We start from the raw sequence: 17,053 nt of genomic DNA, 5'->3' as shown, positions 1-17,053 counted from the left end.
TATATAAGCTTGGGCTAAGTTTTAAAAATCTGCAGAAAAATAATCTACGTGAGCTTCGATTGATCGAGCCTTGCAGAAAGTGAACAGTAATTTTCTGCAATTACTCAATTCCAACTTTACAATAAACATACTTTGAGCAACCTAATTATAGACTCTAAATTTTGATCACGGTTTGCCAACGTTACACATTGAAGTTCTAAAACATTTAGATTCTAAATCCTTAAAACCTAACAAACTCTCCCTTTGGCAATCTGTGACAAAACACATAATAAAACAAAATGCTCAAAATTACAAAAACAGCCCATTACAATAAAAACGCCCAATCAAAACAATTCAACCTAACTACTATCTATTAGTTGCAAGTGTAAACAACAGCACGACTGAAGCAACCTGTATATTCCTGAAACACTTAACAATCACACAAATGCATGTGTGGAAAATACAAGTAAAACAAAATAAATTCTTGATTTCACATAACATAAAGTAAAAGACATATATCATGAATAACCTTTAAATATAAATCAATAGCCAATGTAGCACAATATGAAACAAGAAACAGAAATAAGAACATAATGTGTCCCCTATCATATACAACTCTTAAAGAAAAAGACATCAAAATAAATACATCATGAGCCAAAAAAAAAAAGTATAATGTGAAGCACTTAGATACAATCTAAAGCTCCAAAGCTCCAAAAAAAAAAAATGATTGTCTAAAGCTCACCAAATCTGCACGCAAAGCCTGAAGCTCCGTGAGCACGTCCACCAAAAGCTGATCATAAGCCGCCTGAACGGTCATGACTGTGTCCAACATATGACGAATACTAGAATCATCCGAAGTAGAAGGTGGAGGAGTTGCAGCAGCAGTCGGATCAACAAGCTCATCAGCAGTTATATCACCTGAAGGAGGAGGAGGAGGAGGAGGAGGTGCAACATCCAAAGAAGACTCAACTCTAGGGCGTTTAGAGCTAGCTCGCATCTGAGCAGCTCTCTGCCTAAGGAAGGTGGCACCTATGGGAGCTATAATATGTACGAGCTTAGAAGCAGGGAACTCATCTAAACCTAAATGTAATAAAATTCAATGAATAAAAACAGGGAAAAACAGACCATGTGAAGTAGAACTACTCCTATGAACCTCAACCAAGGATCAAATGAAAGGATGAGGAAAACTCATAGGAGCATCTATCACCAGGGCAAACAAAAATGCACATCTCTCGATAGGAACGGTGTGCAAGAGAGAGATGGGCCAGATGGAATGACAAGAAATCCGAAAAAACAAGTAATGAATCTCGGTCAACACATGAGAGATAATCCGAGGATTAGTACCCCACTGAATGGAAGTACCAGTGAGATATGACATAATGTCATCTAAAGGAAGTGACTTATCATAAGGGTACATAGGATGTTGTACCTTAAGCACCTCAAGAGAGGAGGCCACTACCAAAGGAGTAATGACATACTCTTCACCCCGTATCCAACTTTTCACAAACTAAGTGTTGGAATCATTGGAGTGGATAGAGAGGTTCAAGTAGAACTTTCTAATCAAGGTAGCTAGAGGAGGATGATCTATATCCATCAAAGGTAACCAGCCCCTACACTCAAAATCTCTCCTAATTTCCGAGTCAAGCTCATCTAAAACAACTTTTCTCTCAGCCCACACAAACCTAAGAATGTTCAGCTTCTCATAGGTCTCCTGCTTTTTATCACTATGAAACCTTTCACTATCAAAAGCTGGAGTAGAAGAGGAGGTGGATGTCTTATGGGCTCTTGTCTTCCTAACCATGATGCTAAGGGTTGAAAATGATAGAATGAAAAGACACAAACGAAAAAAAGTAAAAACCCATGGGCAGATTGCATCAGACATGGTCAAAGCACAAAAAAAAAAAAAAAAAAAAAAAAAAAAAAAAAAAAGGAACAATCTATATGATGCACGAACAGAATATCCACATGATGCATGCTCTATTGAGAATAATCCAATTATACTTTCAAAAACATAGAATTGGCTTGAACATAGAGTTTTAGAACAAAAACCAAACTTTGAAAAACCCAATTTCAAAAATCCCAACAAATTGATCAATTTATCATTACACAAGATAGACAACAGTATATAATGACATAATTAATCAATTACACAAGCCAATTTCATCAAATTAATCTCAATTGAAAAAAATCCCCAAATTCGGTAAGTTTCAAGCCCTAGGATTTTCAATTCTTCCCAAATCACCAAATTGATCAAATTAAACTATGAGAAACATGTTTACATCATCCAATAAGAAAAACCTATTGATCAATTGTGAAAGAAAACATCTTAAACCCTAGAAACTATTAGGTCCAAAAATTTCCCTAAAATGCATGAAAAAATGCATGAAAAATGAAATTAAACTAAAAAAGAAAGGGTAGAATGGTCTTACCGGTGCTAGACGACAAAAACCTTGCGAAAAATTTGAGGGAAAACGACAAAAAATTGATAGTGAAACTGGATCGGTCGAAGAGAGAGAGAAAAGCTTTTTAGAAACTTTTGAAATAGTGAAGAACACATAAAAAGCTCATGTTTTAAAAACTCTCAGACCGATTTTCGATTAGTTGTAAATTAGATTCTGTAAGGTTGAATCTAATCAACCATTTAATTGGCTTTATTCCGTGACCAATTTGCTTGTAATTTAGCACTTAGAAACCCTGTATTTAGGTGGGAAAATTGTAAGGGTAGTGTGTGAGAAAATGTGAAGAAAAGCTCAAGAGTGTGCAAGAAAAACAGAGTCTCGCGACTAGGACTCGCGGGTGTTCGCGACTGGCAAGCCGCGAAAGGCAGGCACGTGAGAGGCACACTAGGAAGCTGAAGGGTTGCGCCAGCTGTCACGCTACAGGATAAAAGTTCCAGTCTGGCCAGGCCGTTACGTCGCGACTTGATTTCGCGACTTGGCCAAGCCGCGAGATCAAGTCGCCAACTTGCCCTGTTTGGCAAAAACTGACGTTTTGCATTCCCTTCTCACCCTACTATATATACACCCTTATACCCATCATATTGAGAGAGCTTCCAGAGAGAATTTTGTGAGAGAAAACCCTAGAGAAAAACAAGATTGATTCATCCCCAATCTTCATCTAAAGAAACTCTATAAATTCCTCTACTCTCTTCCTCTCCATTGTCATACCCTTGAGAGGTCATTTACCAAACCCTTATCTCACCACACCCACGTCTGTGAGAAGGTCCATTTGGTGCTTTCGGAAGCAGTTTGGAAAGGAACCAATATACATTGGTTGATGCTATGGTTAAGTAGCGGAATCCGGCAAGCTAAAGAAGAAATAGGTTCAGCGTAACCTCGTTGGAGCAAGAAGCTTGGAGGGCTTAGGTACTTAGGTAGATTAGGCTTGGAGGGTCTTCTGCTGTTCATGTATCCCAACTATATTCTTTAGTGGATTTTATCACCGCTTGGAGGCCGGCGAAGAGGTTTTACGCAGAGGACTTCGGTTTCCTCTTCGATAACACATCGTGTGTTGTCCGTGTGTTTGCATCTCTCTTTCCTTTATCTTTGCCTTATATTTACTGCTGTGGATGTGTTTATATTTGGCCTAGATTGGTTTATCAATTCTGTTATAAGCTTGTTATCATATTCCGCATATTGATTGTTTGATATAAAGCCTGAATTGGTATTTTGTATCTGGGGGTCTAAACGTTCAAGGGTGTTTCATACCCATATTGAACTTTTAGATTCGATCAATCGAAAATCAATTTCAATCGATCCAAAACCAATCGAGTATCGATCGAGCCAGGCAGATTGTAACCAACATTTTTATCGCATTTTCGATTGGTTGAGCAACAGGTTCGATTAATCGAAAATATGGAAAAATCAATTTTTTGAAAAACATAGCATTTTAATGCAGAAACTCCTCAAATTTATGAATAAAATGCATGAGTATGACATGAAATTTTTTTCAAAAACTCTTGAATTTAGCCCAGATCTTCCAGAAACAAGATTTTCAATCAATTTGTCCCCAATTCTCAAACTTTAAATACATTTTGCATTAAAATCAAGAAACTTTTAATCTTGGATGGCCACAAAAAGATGACACACAATATAATGTACCAAGTTTAGCAAATAGTAACTTGTGTAGTGTGTACAACTAGCAAGAATTTGAGATACATGTGAGGTGACAAGTAAATAGTAATCAATTACAATTTCTACAAATTCATCACATAAGTTTTGAAAGAGACAATCACCTAAAGAGTTACATCATATAACTCTTGCATCTCCTAGAATAAAAGTTTGCAATCATGTAAGTTTTTTGATTTGCCACATAATGTACACACCAATTTTATTTGATTTGAAACTTATTATAATAGCCAAGATAATGTACACACCAATTTTATTTGATTGTGAAGAAATTATAGCCCAATAATGTACACACTAATTTTAGCATTTAATCCGAGGTACAAAATCTTATAATATGCACTAAGATGTTCATGACTGGCTAGTAAACAGTGGTGAGATGGTTATTTATGCCTTTCCCATTAAGTTCAAGTCCAACAATCAAAGACATATAATTTCAAGATCAAGATCATGAGATCAAAAACTATAAACAACTCCCACACAACATGCACAACAAAGTTCAAACTAGTAAAGTGCAATAAAATAAGCTCATCCAAGCTAAACAAGGTACATAAATATGTTATGTAAAGATAATGTGGTCAACCTTGATTTCAAATTCAATTGAAATAATGCAAAACACACTTTTCTTCCCTTTTCATGAATGTTATGCGATTGTAAATCCTAGAAAAAACAAAGAAAGCAAAACAACAAAGAGGAATGGTCATAAAGAATAGAGAGATGAAGTACAAGAACTATGTCAGAAAGACTCAATTAGATTGAGCCTTTTGCAACCAAAAATTTTTAGATGCAACTTTTGCATTGGAGTTATTATTCATATTAGAATTGTTGACATCCCATTTTGCAACTCGTATTTAACCTCACATGGAAGGTAAAAGGGTAATTTTGCCTTGGAAATATGCATCTTGATTCTGGCCATTAGATCCTTAATCTCATTTTACTAAAATGATCTTGATGTTGTAACGATCAAATTGACTGGTCATAAAGTTTAATCGGACAACCAAATTGAAAGTTATCATCAAATCAAGTTTTAATGGCTGAGATGCACTATCACAAATTTAGTCCTACTATATGTGATTATGAACAATTGATTTCAATTGGTTATAAGTATAATCAATTTGAGATCAATGACGTGTCATAATTTGATTGGTTAGGACTACATTTTATGGTGACGTTGCATACACCTAATTAATTAGATAGTTAAACATTAATTATTCAGTGAGTAATTTGTGCAATTATCTTTTAATTAGAGTAAATTTAGAACCAATTAAGTCTGAAATGGGAGTGATTGGAGTCATTTAATGTCAATTGGGAGCTAATTTGAAACCTATTAAGGTTAATTGTTCTGAAACCATTTTCTAACAAATGACCTCTGCTGACAATTTCATTGATATCTCTCAGAATATTTTGAATCAGTGAATGAGGTTAATTTTCCCAGAAACTAGACATCCAGGGCTTCAATTTGAGCATAAGAACGAGATAATTCCGATTAGAATCGAGTCAGATATGATTTTTCAAAGTTGGCTCTACTGGCTGTTACAGCAGCTATGGGAAAACCGAATTTTGGCTTGCTCCTCACTCCTACCAATCTTTCTATTTAATGCACCAGATTTTTTCTAAGGCTAAAATGAGGTCTAGGTTCATGATTCTTTGTCAACCCTCATTAAATGGCCTTCCATTCATATTCCCTCCACCACTACTATATAAACTCTCACTCTCTTTCATTCCAGGACACAAAAAATCCCCTCTCTTCTCCTCTTTTGAATTCTAGTAAAGTTGAGTAATCTTGTCATATCTTGTTCTTCCTGAAACTCAAGGTATTGAGTGAGACTTAATCTCCCTCTCCTAGTTCTTCCTTTTTCCTCCACCCTTAGGACCTCCACCAAGAGTCTCCTCCTCTGCCGTATGAATCTTGCATGAAGGTATAATCCCCTTCCCTAACTTGTTTTTTGTGATGCCATGATTAGAATTTAGGATTAAAGCATGATAGTAATCATTTAAATTCTCTTGAATATGTTTGAATGTTCTTAAATGTTCCTATGTGTTCTTTATATGTTCTTGGTTGTTCATCATATATTCATGCATAAACACTAGTTTTGATCTTAAATCCGCATCAAAAATATGAAAAACATGTTTGTTTAATAATCTTTTCAAATCCTTGAATCTAGGTTATCACCGTCCATACACATTCACTAGAATTTATTTTTCAATCCAAATGCAATATTTAATAAATTAAATTAGGGTTTATCACATGCACACACTTTGAATTCAACATGTAAATTGATTGACATATTGGATGATATAATATGAATGTTGGCCACCATAGTCTAGAAGACCGGTTTTACTAGGCAAGGTGGGTGCCTAACACCTTTCCACCTTGCAACATAGCCTCCAAACTTAGATCAAGGGTTAGTAGATCAAATGCTTATCCTTGTAATTTTCAATTTCTAGATGATAACTAAGAAACAAAGCCATGTACTTTATCTTAGATTGTATCTAGGACCAAAGCCGTGTAATTTCCTATGTTCAATGTAAATTCAATTTTAAATTAATAAAATGATCAATTTTTCAATTATAGTTTTCTTATTTATTTCGACAATTAAATAAGTGGCGACTCCATTGTAAAACCCTTAATCTATAGGGGGAAATATAACTAGTCGAACCTCTATTTTGAGAGGCAATAACACGACTCTACCCATTCACGTGGGTTTGGCCCAAAAAATCATAAAAAAGCGGGTCGAAGGCGTGGTCTCTCACAATGGTGACTCTACTGGGGATTTTGAGGTCTAAGCTTCAATTAGATTATGGTGGCCAACCATGTCATTTTTTGTTTATTGTTTTTTTGTATATAATATGTCTAATATGTCATTATTTTGCATGTCATGCATCATTTGCTTGAATGAAATTTATTTTATTTGTGTGCTAGGCCGGAAGCCCGGTAGTATTAGCCGTGGATTGTGGTCTTCTTGAGACTCACATACCTAGCGATGAACCTACCACCCACCGTGACAAGGATCGTCATGGTTCTACCATGGTGGTTCATAGGGACAAACTATACCGTTTGGACCAACGCGACGCTCCTGGCGTCACAAGTTAGGAGGTACAGCGCCCTAACTTGTGGGGACCTTTAACCTACCTTCTACCCATGTTGTAATGACCCATAGAACCTACCTTTAGGTCGGTCCATGTAAATTGCATTGCATTATGCATGTGGTTGGCCATTGTTTGAACCATAATAAGCCCAAGTCCAACGCTTAAGCCCATCATAATTGTTTGAACCATGTATGCTATGAATGAACTCAAGCCCAAAAGCCTATGATTGAACTCTACTTGGTATGGAAGTCCAAATTTGTTTCTTGAATTAGTCAAAGCCCAACACTTGAGCCCATCGAAGGTGTATAGACATGAGCAACATCAAAGGCCAAAAACTCACAAGATGCATGCCTTCCAAGTGTAAGCCCAAGCCATTTCAAGCAAATACCAAAAGATCATAATCAAGGTTCAAGCCTTCCAAGTGCAAGCCCAAGCCATTTCATCATAATCAAGGTTTAAGCACACCAAGCCTCAAGCATCCTAAATGGACCAAGAAGAAGCAAGTGGCCCAACTTTGCCTCACTCGACATTTGGTTTACAACATCATGGTTAAGCTTAAAGTTTGTTTTTTTTAATTCCATGTTTCCATGTTTCTTTGAATTCAAAAATTTCATGTAGTGTTTAATGAGCTTTGTTCATGTATATATATTAAGAAAAAAACAAAACAAAACAAAACAAAAAATAAAAAATTCAATTTTTTTTTCAAGATTTCCAAATCTTTTCGAAAAAAAGGTGAAAAATTTTCAAATGAAAAAAGTCTTTGGACTAGGGGTATTGAGCCCTTAAGTCATTTTAAAAAAATTCTTTGAACTAGGGGCATTGGACTTCCTAGTGATTTTTTCAAAAAGACCCATTTTTTTCTTTCAAAGATTCTTTAAAGTCTTCCTTTCAAAATGGTATATAAGGATCCCTTGGACAAAACTTTTTCTAAATTAAGATGTTTAAAGGCTTAAACAATCAACTTGTATTGAGAAAGGATTGATTTCATTTGATCCATGTAAACACTTTTGCTAAATTACTTTGAATAAAAGAAGAAATGGTCTTACAAGGCAATCAAAGAAAATATTTCCATCAGAAAATTCAAAAGGCTCACGCATTCATTCCAAATTTCTAAAAACTTTTGTGTCTCCAATACAGCATTCATACTTTTTCTTTTAAGAGGATTTTATTAAAAGAGCTCAAGTCACTGTGCTTACAAGCAAGCATTGCTATGGATAGGAGATCATCTTTGGTAAAACAAGAGTATACCTTAATACCTAGAATGATCATTATCCATTGCTAGCCCATTTGAGCCTTTAAAAACTTAGCCTCTTTTTCACATGAATCCACTAAAATCTAAACCTAGGGTGGGAAAATTCAAAGTATGCATGCTTAAATCTCATGTTGAGGAGGAGTCGACATTGTAGCTTTAAAGCTTATTGATAAAGCTCTCCTAGAAGACATGAAAGACAAGTAGAGAATTCATTAAACTAAATGAGCTTGCACTCAATCAAGGAAAGAGAAGTGAAATTCCATCAATGTGAGAGAAAGCAAAATGTGCATCAAGTTTAAAGAACCTAAAATTCATCATGCCAAGAGGAATACAAGATTCATCTAAAAGAGAGTTCATCAATAAAGGAATAGATTCATTAAGTATAGAAATGTGCAAGCGCATCGAGGCAAGAAAGATGTATAAAGAGTGCATCAAAATAACTTAAGCTGAGAAAAACAAGGGAGGCAAAAGATCCCCAAAAAGTTCATTCAATCAAGAGATGAAAAAAAAAAAAGAAAAAAAAAAAGAAAAGAAAAGAAAAGAAGCCTACTAGGCTGAAAACCCAAAAGGGCGGTCTCGGCAAAAGTTAGGGCCAACGAAAAGAAGAAGAAGAAAAGAAAAAATTGAAAAATCCTACCAAGTTGGAAACTTGAGGATGCAACCTAAAAAGAGAAGAATTTTACAAAGATGAAAGTCTAGAGGTATGATTCAAGATAAATGGGCATAAAAACAAATGTTGATACAAGTGACCAATGAAGACTAGTGAGAAGATGACAAAGAAGAAATGAGAAAACTCCTCCAATACTTGATTTTTGAGTAATGCATACTTGGGAGAATATCATAGGGAATTTTGAGCCTTTTTATATCATTCATTTCATAACCTAAACCCGTCCTATATTACAGCCCATGAATAAGACCTCCTTGAAGTCTTGCTAATTGTAGGCACATTTTAAACTCTAATAATATTTTTCTCTTGAATTAAAAAGAAAAAATGCTTAAAATTATCAAACCCCACAAGATGATATGTCTGAAGATAAAATTTCTCAAATTCTCAAAATGACTCAAAGGAACCTCCAAACCTGGAGCACTCTTTTTGTTTGCACCCAACAATGTGATTCATAAAATATAATCACATTTCATTTCTTGATTGCCTTTGGAGACTTAATCTGATGATGTTCAAAAGGATGAAGCAAATTTGATTACATGAGTTTAGTGATCTTGATCCTTCCTAATCAAAGAGATTTGTTTGATTTTTAAACACTTTGATTTGCCAAAATGGTCGTTCAAAGGATCACATCTTGTTCAAAAAGAAAAAAGAAAAAAGAAAAAAAAAAAATCTTTTCCAAAATCTAGTTCTCTTGAACTGCGTCTTGACCTGATCCTTTATGAGAGAGGTACATAGGCAGCCTTGCAAAGGCCCGGTCCCATTCACCCAAACAACCTTGGGGAACAAATTCAAAACAATGTAACAAAATTGTTTGGGTGCATGTTAGGTTAAGCCCATTTGTTTGCATTCAGTAAGTTTAAACTTGGAGCAATAGCCTATTTTTATTGTGTGCAAGTTTTCACAATAATTGGTTTCTAACAAGGTAGAGAAAGAAAGTCTTTTTGCAGGAACCAAGGATGGCAAACCATGATCTTCTTTCATGTTCCCCAATAGTCACAACATCAAATGAATTCAACTTCAATCTAAGCATGGAATATGCCCCAAACAAGGGGCATTGGGTAAGTACTTCCAATTCATTTCAATAAATAAATCCATTGCTATTTGAAATTATCTTTTTGTAGAAATTAAGCAAGGACTTATCTAGTAATCCACATCAACTTCTAGCCAAAGTTATTTTCATTCAAAGAATAAGTTGTTCTAAAAAAAAAAAATCATGAATAAATCTTTATCACTTTTACTCCATCTTCATCTTCATCTTCTTCACTTTTTGATAATCTCAAAAAAAAAAAAAAAAAAAAAAAAAAAAAAAAAAAAAAAGCCAAGAGAGAATTTTCAAAAAGCCTGGGGACTAGGGGCATTGGGCTCATACTTCTTAGGTTGGTTTAAAAATAAAAAATAAAATAAAATAAAAACCTTCATTAAATTCTTCTTCAAGAATAGAAAGCTATCATTATCTTCCATATTCTCCAGTAGTGCAACATCAAGTCAATTGTCCACCTTCAACATGGAAGATGTCCCAAACTAGGGGCATTCGCCAGGTATGCTAGTCTTTTCAATGAATAATACCGTTACTAATTGAAAATATTTATTTTGTAGGTATTAGGGTAAAAAGCCCACAAACATCGGCAGGAATAATGCCTCTTAAATCCTTGGGCCTCTGGGAAGCACACCCAAACTTCAATCTATCGGACCTCTATGAAGCACATCCAAATTTCAAATCCATCGAACCTCTAGGAAGCACGTCCAAACTTCAATCCATCGGACCTCTGGGAAACACGTCCAAAATCCAATTCCATCGGACCTCTAGGAAGCACGTCCAAAACTCAAATCCATCGGACCTCTGGGAAACATGTCCAAATTCAATTTCAATAGACCTCTAGGAAGCACGTCCAAACTTCAATCTATCGAACCTCTGAGAAGCACGTCTAAACTTCAAATCCATCGGACCTCTGGGAAGTACGTCCAAAATTCAAATCCATCGGACCTTTGGGAAGCATGTCCAAAATTCAAGATCACAATTGAAATCCTCATTTTGTCGTAACCACTGGTAAGCATGTCTTGTACTCATTTTTTTTTTCACAAAAAAAAAAAGGGGCTGCATGTATGAACTACCTGATCCTCTCACTAAGAGGTACGTAGGCAATCTCTCCAGAGATTCGTTCCACATTTTGATCCACTACATGATGGTTTGTATTTTTATCTACATGCATCATACATTCACCATGGTTAAATATTTATTGCAAAATTAGGTGTCTTTTTCATACATTAACATTCGCCTTTCAAGCTCTGCCAATGAGGGGCATTCTGTTAACACCCATTTTGCAACTCGTATTTAACTTCACATTGATGGTAAAATGGTAATTTTGCCTTAGAAATATTCATCTTGATTCTGGCCATTAGATCCTTAATCTCATTTTACTAAAATGATCTTGATTTTGTAACGATCAAATCGACTGGTCATAAGCTTTAATCGAACCACTAGATTGAAAGTTATCATCAAATCAAGCTTTAATGGCAGAGATGCACTATCACAAATTTAGTCTTACTATATGTGATTATGAACAATTGATTTTAATTGGTTATAAGTATAATCAATTTGAGATCAATGACGTGTCATAATTTGATTGGTTGGACTACATTTTATGGCGAGGTTGCATACATCTAATTAATTAGATAGTTAAACATTAATTATTCAGTGAGTAATTTGTGTAATTATCTTTTAATAAAAGTAAATTTGGAACCAATTATGTTTGAAATGGGAGTGATTAGAGCCATTTAATGTTAATTGAGAGCTAATTTGGGACCTATTAAGGTTAATTGTGCTGAAACTATTTTCTAACAAATGACCTCTGCTCACAATTTTATCGATATCTCTCATAATATTTTGAATCTGTGAATGAGGTTAATTTTCTCAGAAACTAGACATCTAGGTCTTCAATTTGAGTACAAGAACAAGACAATTCCAATCAGAATTGACTCAGATATGATTTTTCTAAGTTGGCTCTACTGGCTGTTACAGCAGCTACGGGAAAACCGAATTTTGGCTTGCTCCTCACTCCTACCAATCTTTCCATTTAATGCACCAGATTTTTCCTAAGGCTAAAATGAGATCTAGGTTCATGATTCTTTGTCAACCCTCATTAAATGGCCTTCCATTCATATTCCCTCCACCACTACTATATAAACCTTCCCTCTCTTTCATTCTAGGACACAAAAAATTCCCTCTCTTCTCCTCTTTTCAGTTTTAGTGAAGTTGAGTAATCTTGTCATATCTTGGTCTTCTTGAAACTCAAGGTATTGAGTGAGACTTACTCTTCCTCTCCTAGTTCTTCATTCCAAATGCAATATTTAATAAATTAAATTAGGGTTTATCACATGCACACACTTTGAATTCAACATGTAAATTGATTGAAATATTAGATGATATGATATGAATGTTGGTCACCATAGTCTAGAAGACCGATTTTACTACGTAAGGTGGGTGCCTAACACCTTCCCACCTTGTAACATAGCCTCCGAATTTAGATCAAGGGTTAGTAGATCAAATGCTTATCCATGTAATTTTCAATTTCTAGATTGTAACTAAGAAACAAAGCCATGTACTTTATCTTAGATTGTATCTAGGACCAAAGCCATGTAATTTCCTATGTTCAATGTAAATTCAGTTTTAAATTAATAAAATGATGAATTTTTCAATTATGGTTTTCTTATTTATTCCGACAATTAAATAAGTGGCGACTCCATTATAAAACCCTTAATCTATAGGGGAAAATATAACTAGTCGAATCGCCATTTTGAGAGGCAATAACACGACTCCACCTATTCACGTGGGTTTGGCCCAATAATCATAAAAAAGCGGGTCGAGGGCGCGGTCTCTCACAAGAATACTAAGCAACTCCATGATTGGAATAAAGGTTTAAAGCCATTGTCAATTCACCAATAAGTACTATAGGATCTTGTGCTTGAAGCATATGTACCTTTGGCTTATTTGCTTGCTTAGCAGCTTGCAACTCGAAATAGTTTGGATGAATGTGCCCAAACTTTCCACAAAAATGACAAACCCATGCAAGTCTATCATGCAACTTGTCCTTAGGAGGGTTAGGAGTCTTAGGTTTAGACTCTTTGAGATCAAACCTAATCTTCCTAGGAGGTGTAACTTCTGTTGGTTTGACTATCTCCCTCACGGGAGGCTTATAAGAAGAAACAAAGTTTGTGGAATGATTCTTAGGCACAGTGATGCTATCTTCAAAACCTAGACTAATTTTATTTAAGGGAGACTTCTAAATACTCAACATATGTTCAAGTTTGGAACTAGTAGTCCTATTTGTTTGTTTTCTAGTAAAGATAATTCAAGTTCCAAATTTTTAACTTTACCAAGCAACAACATGTTCTTAGTCTTCACCTTACCAAGCACTTCATTAGCATCAAACAATTTCAAGAACAAATTCTTCTTATCAAGTTCAAGAGAAGCAATTTTCTGTAAGCCTAAATTAACATTCATAGCATCCTTTGCAGCAACCTTGCAAAACTTATTAAAGGCTTCTTGCAAATCAGCATTCTCAAAGAGTTCCCCATCATAAGGGTTCTCATCAACCACAATACTTTCATCAACTACAATAGTAGCTATGAAAGTAATGAAAGTTTTCATCCTTATCACTACCAAACTCATTAACAGAAGCTACATCATCACTAAGGGTTACAGTCATAGCTTTACCCTTTGTTCTCAAGAATGTAGGACATTCTGATTTCAGATGACCATATCCTTGACAACCAAAACATTGTTGACTCATAGAATTATTAGAAGGTTAACCTACTTTCTCTTTAGGTTTTTCATTATTGTTCACTTTAGTGGGTTCATTCCTCCTAAAATTTCTAGGTTCAGTATTGTTTTTACCTCTTGCCCTTCTATTATTGTTCCAAAGAAAGTTTCTAAAGTTCTTGGCAAGATAAGCAATCTCTATAGCAGAGAGATCTTCATCAAATCCATTCCCATCAACATCATCAACTGACTTAAGAGCCATTGATTCGGATTTGTTTGTCTTAGGTAGGTCTAACTCATTGGACTAGAGAGATCCTATAAGTTCATTAACAGGGATGGAGTCCACGTCCTTGCTTTCAGTTATGGCAGTCACTTTGGGTCTAAAGTCCTCTGTCAAAGATCTAAGTATCTTCCTAACAATTTTAAGTTGATCATAGATTTCACCTAAATTATAAGCAGAGTTAAAATATCATTTAATTTAGCATAGAATTCATTAAAACATTCATCATCAGACATTCTAGTACTTTCAAATCTAGTAATTAACTGCTGCAGTTTGTTAATTGTGCCTTTATGCACAGTTTGGAGAATATTTCATGCAGTATGAACAACCTCAACATTAGAGATTCTCTTGAATTCCTCCATAGAAACAGATTAAAAATAGCATTCATGACTTTGCTATTAAAAGTGGCTGCCTCTTTTTGAGAAGTTTGCCACTCACTAACTGAAGTAGTGGGCTTCTCCCATCCGTATTCAATGGAATTCCGAACTCTCTTATCAATAAATTTCATGAACGCTTTCATCATTACTTTCCAGTAGGTATAGTTGTTCCCATTAAAATGAGGTGGGATCACAAGAGAGTGACCGTGTTCCATGACAACAGAAGTCAAGGATCAACTCTTAGATCAATGGATTTAAATACTAGAGCTAACCCTCTCTAATACCACTTGTACGTTTTTAGACCTTTTAAACACAAACAGATTAATCTAGTTATTTAGCCAAGTGATTAATTTAGGTAAATTATTCAAATCTAGGTTAACACAAATAAATCATATCATTGAAACAGTGTGAAAAATAAAGAATACATCGATATAATAACCTAGGAAAACCAAGCCGGTAAAAAACCTGAGGAGGATTTAACCTAGCTATTCTTAAGGTAAAATAGATCCACTATGAAAAAATTAAAATTTTACAATAGTAACTTAGACCACTAATATCCAATTACTACCTCGAGTAGAAAACTTATTACCATGACTACGTGATAGCTCCGAGCCCACAGACTATTTTTTTCTTGGATTCACAGCAACCACAAGTACTCCTACTTGTGTTTTTCTTTAAGCTCTTTATGCAGCAACTAAAGCAATCACCAAGCTCTTAACATCAATCTCGATCTTGATAACCCTAAGTATGTATAAAGGCAAACATCTCTAGATCTTACAAGAGATTCATACACACAACATAAACAACAAATATGAAATGTGGCTAGGGTTTTTCCTTTTATACTTAAGGCAAAACATAAAACCCTACACGTCATATGGGCTTAGGATAAGTTGGAAAAATCTGTAGAAAAACAATCTACACAAGCTTCAATCAATCGAGTCTAATTTTCGATTGATCAAGCCTTGCAGAAAGTGAACAGTAATTTTCTACAATTACTTGATTCCAACTTTACAATAAACATACTTTGAGTAGTCTAATTCTAGACTCTAAATTTTAATCATGGTTTACCAACATTACAAATTGAAGTTCTAAAATATTTAGATCCTAAATCCTTAGAACCTAACAGTTGTTTAACCTAGATCTAAATAATTAACCTAAGTAACTACTTGGCTAATATATTAAGTTAAACAATCTACTTTAAAGGGTCTAAACGAACAAACAATAATGATTCATGAGTATCACAATAAGCTTGGTATGGGAATACACAATCTACAAAATGAGACTGGTGAAATTGAGAAGACAATAAACAAAGCGGGAGATGCGATGTATATGAAGATGACTAAGCTTCAAAGCAAAGCTAATGATATTGGGAATGTATCCAGAATCTCCTTAGATAAGCAAAATAAACTTTTGGAGGGGCAATCTGAAGCGCTTCAGGGGCTTCACTTACCGTCTGAAGAGAACAGGTAAACGCAAATCAGGCAGTAGAGTCATGCAGGTAAATTTATATTGGATGTGATGTGCGTAATTTATCTACTGACTACTGAGTCATCTTTATATATAATAGCAGAAGCTGAGAGAAAGTGGGTTCCTACAATTAAGGAGGTGGTGACAAATAGGATAACTGCCTATCTAAAATTCAGACATGTTTAAGTTAAAAAGCAATACATTACATGGTTTAGTAACGCTATAACACCGTTTTAAAGCAATAAATTATAATTTTTCACTGCATTAAAACACTATTTCAAGACTGCTTGCTATAAAAAGAAATTAACTGCTTAAGACAGGAAAAAAAAATTGCTACACGGAGAAAAAGAAATCGAGAGAAAAGAGAGAGAGAAATAAAGAGGCAGAGAATGGAGAAGGAGAAAGAGATTGAGAGATCAAAAACTAAAACCCAAAACATCAGACACCAATCAAGATGAAGAAGAGCCATACAGTCTCTTCCAATATCCCCAAACTCTCTCTCTCTCTATTCTCACGAACCCTAATCTTTTTCTTCAAGAATATTCAATCCCTTCAATCTAGGCTACAGGTCTGTTCTTTAATTCAATATTTTTCCAATTTAAGATTCATGTATTTGTTTCTTGCTCTCTATATTATTGAATTCCTCAAATTTTTTTTTTTTTTTGAAAAATCAAATTTGAATTGATCTTTGTGTGTGTGTGTGTATGGCAAACGGTACGGATTCAGAGCAGTTCGTGTTGCTATCTCGGGTTTGGATGGGTCACAAGCGTAAGTTCGCCTGTGCAATGAAGGCGCAATCAGAGATCTACGGGTCTTGGGTCGGACCTGGTCTAGGAAGCCCCAGAATGAGGCTGTGGCAACCAATAAAAGCAAGAAATTGAAGAAGTCGAATCCGAAGGACGCTGAGAACGACAAAGTTATGGATCAGAAGATGAAGGATTTGGGAGATTTGGGCGATTTGATGAGCGAGGAGGAAGTGAAAAGCGACATGGTGGACCCATCAAGCGACGATGAGCCAAAAGGGCACGTTGGAGAATCAGAATTGGTCGGAGAAGGGG

This window comes from Quercus suber, unplaced genomic scaffold (assembly GCF_002906115.3).
Source record: "Quercus suber isolate HL8 unplaced genomic scaffold, Cork oak 2.0 scaffold_99, whole genome shotgun sequence".
NCBI lineage: Eukaryota > Viridiplantae > Streptophyta > Magnoliopsida > Fagales > Fagaceae > Quercus > Quercus suber.
The sequence above is the reverse complement of the archived record's forward strand: the minus strand, read 5'-3'. Positions refer to the sequence as shown.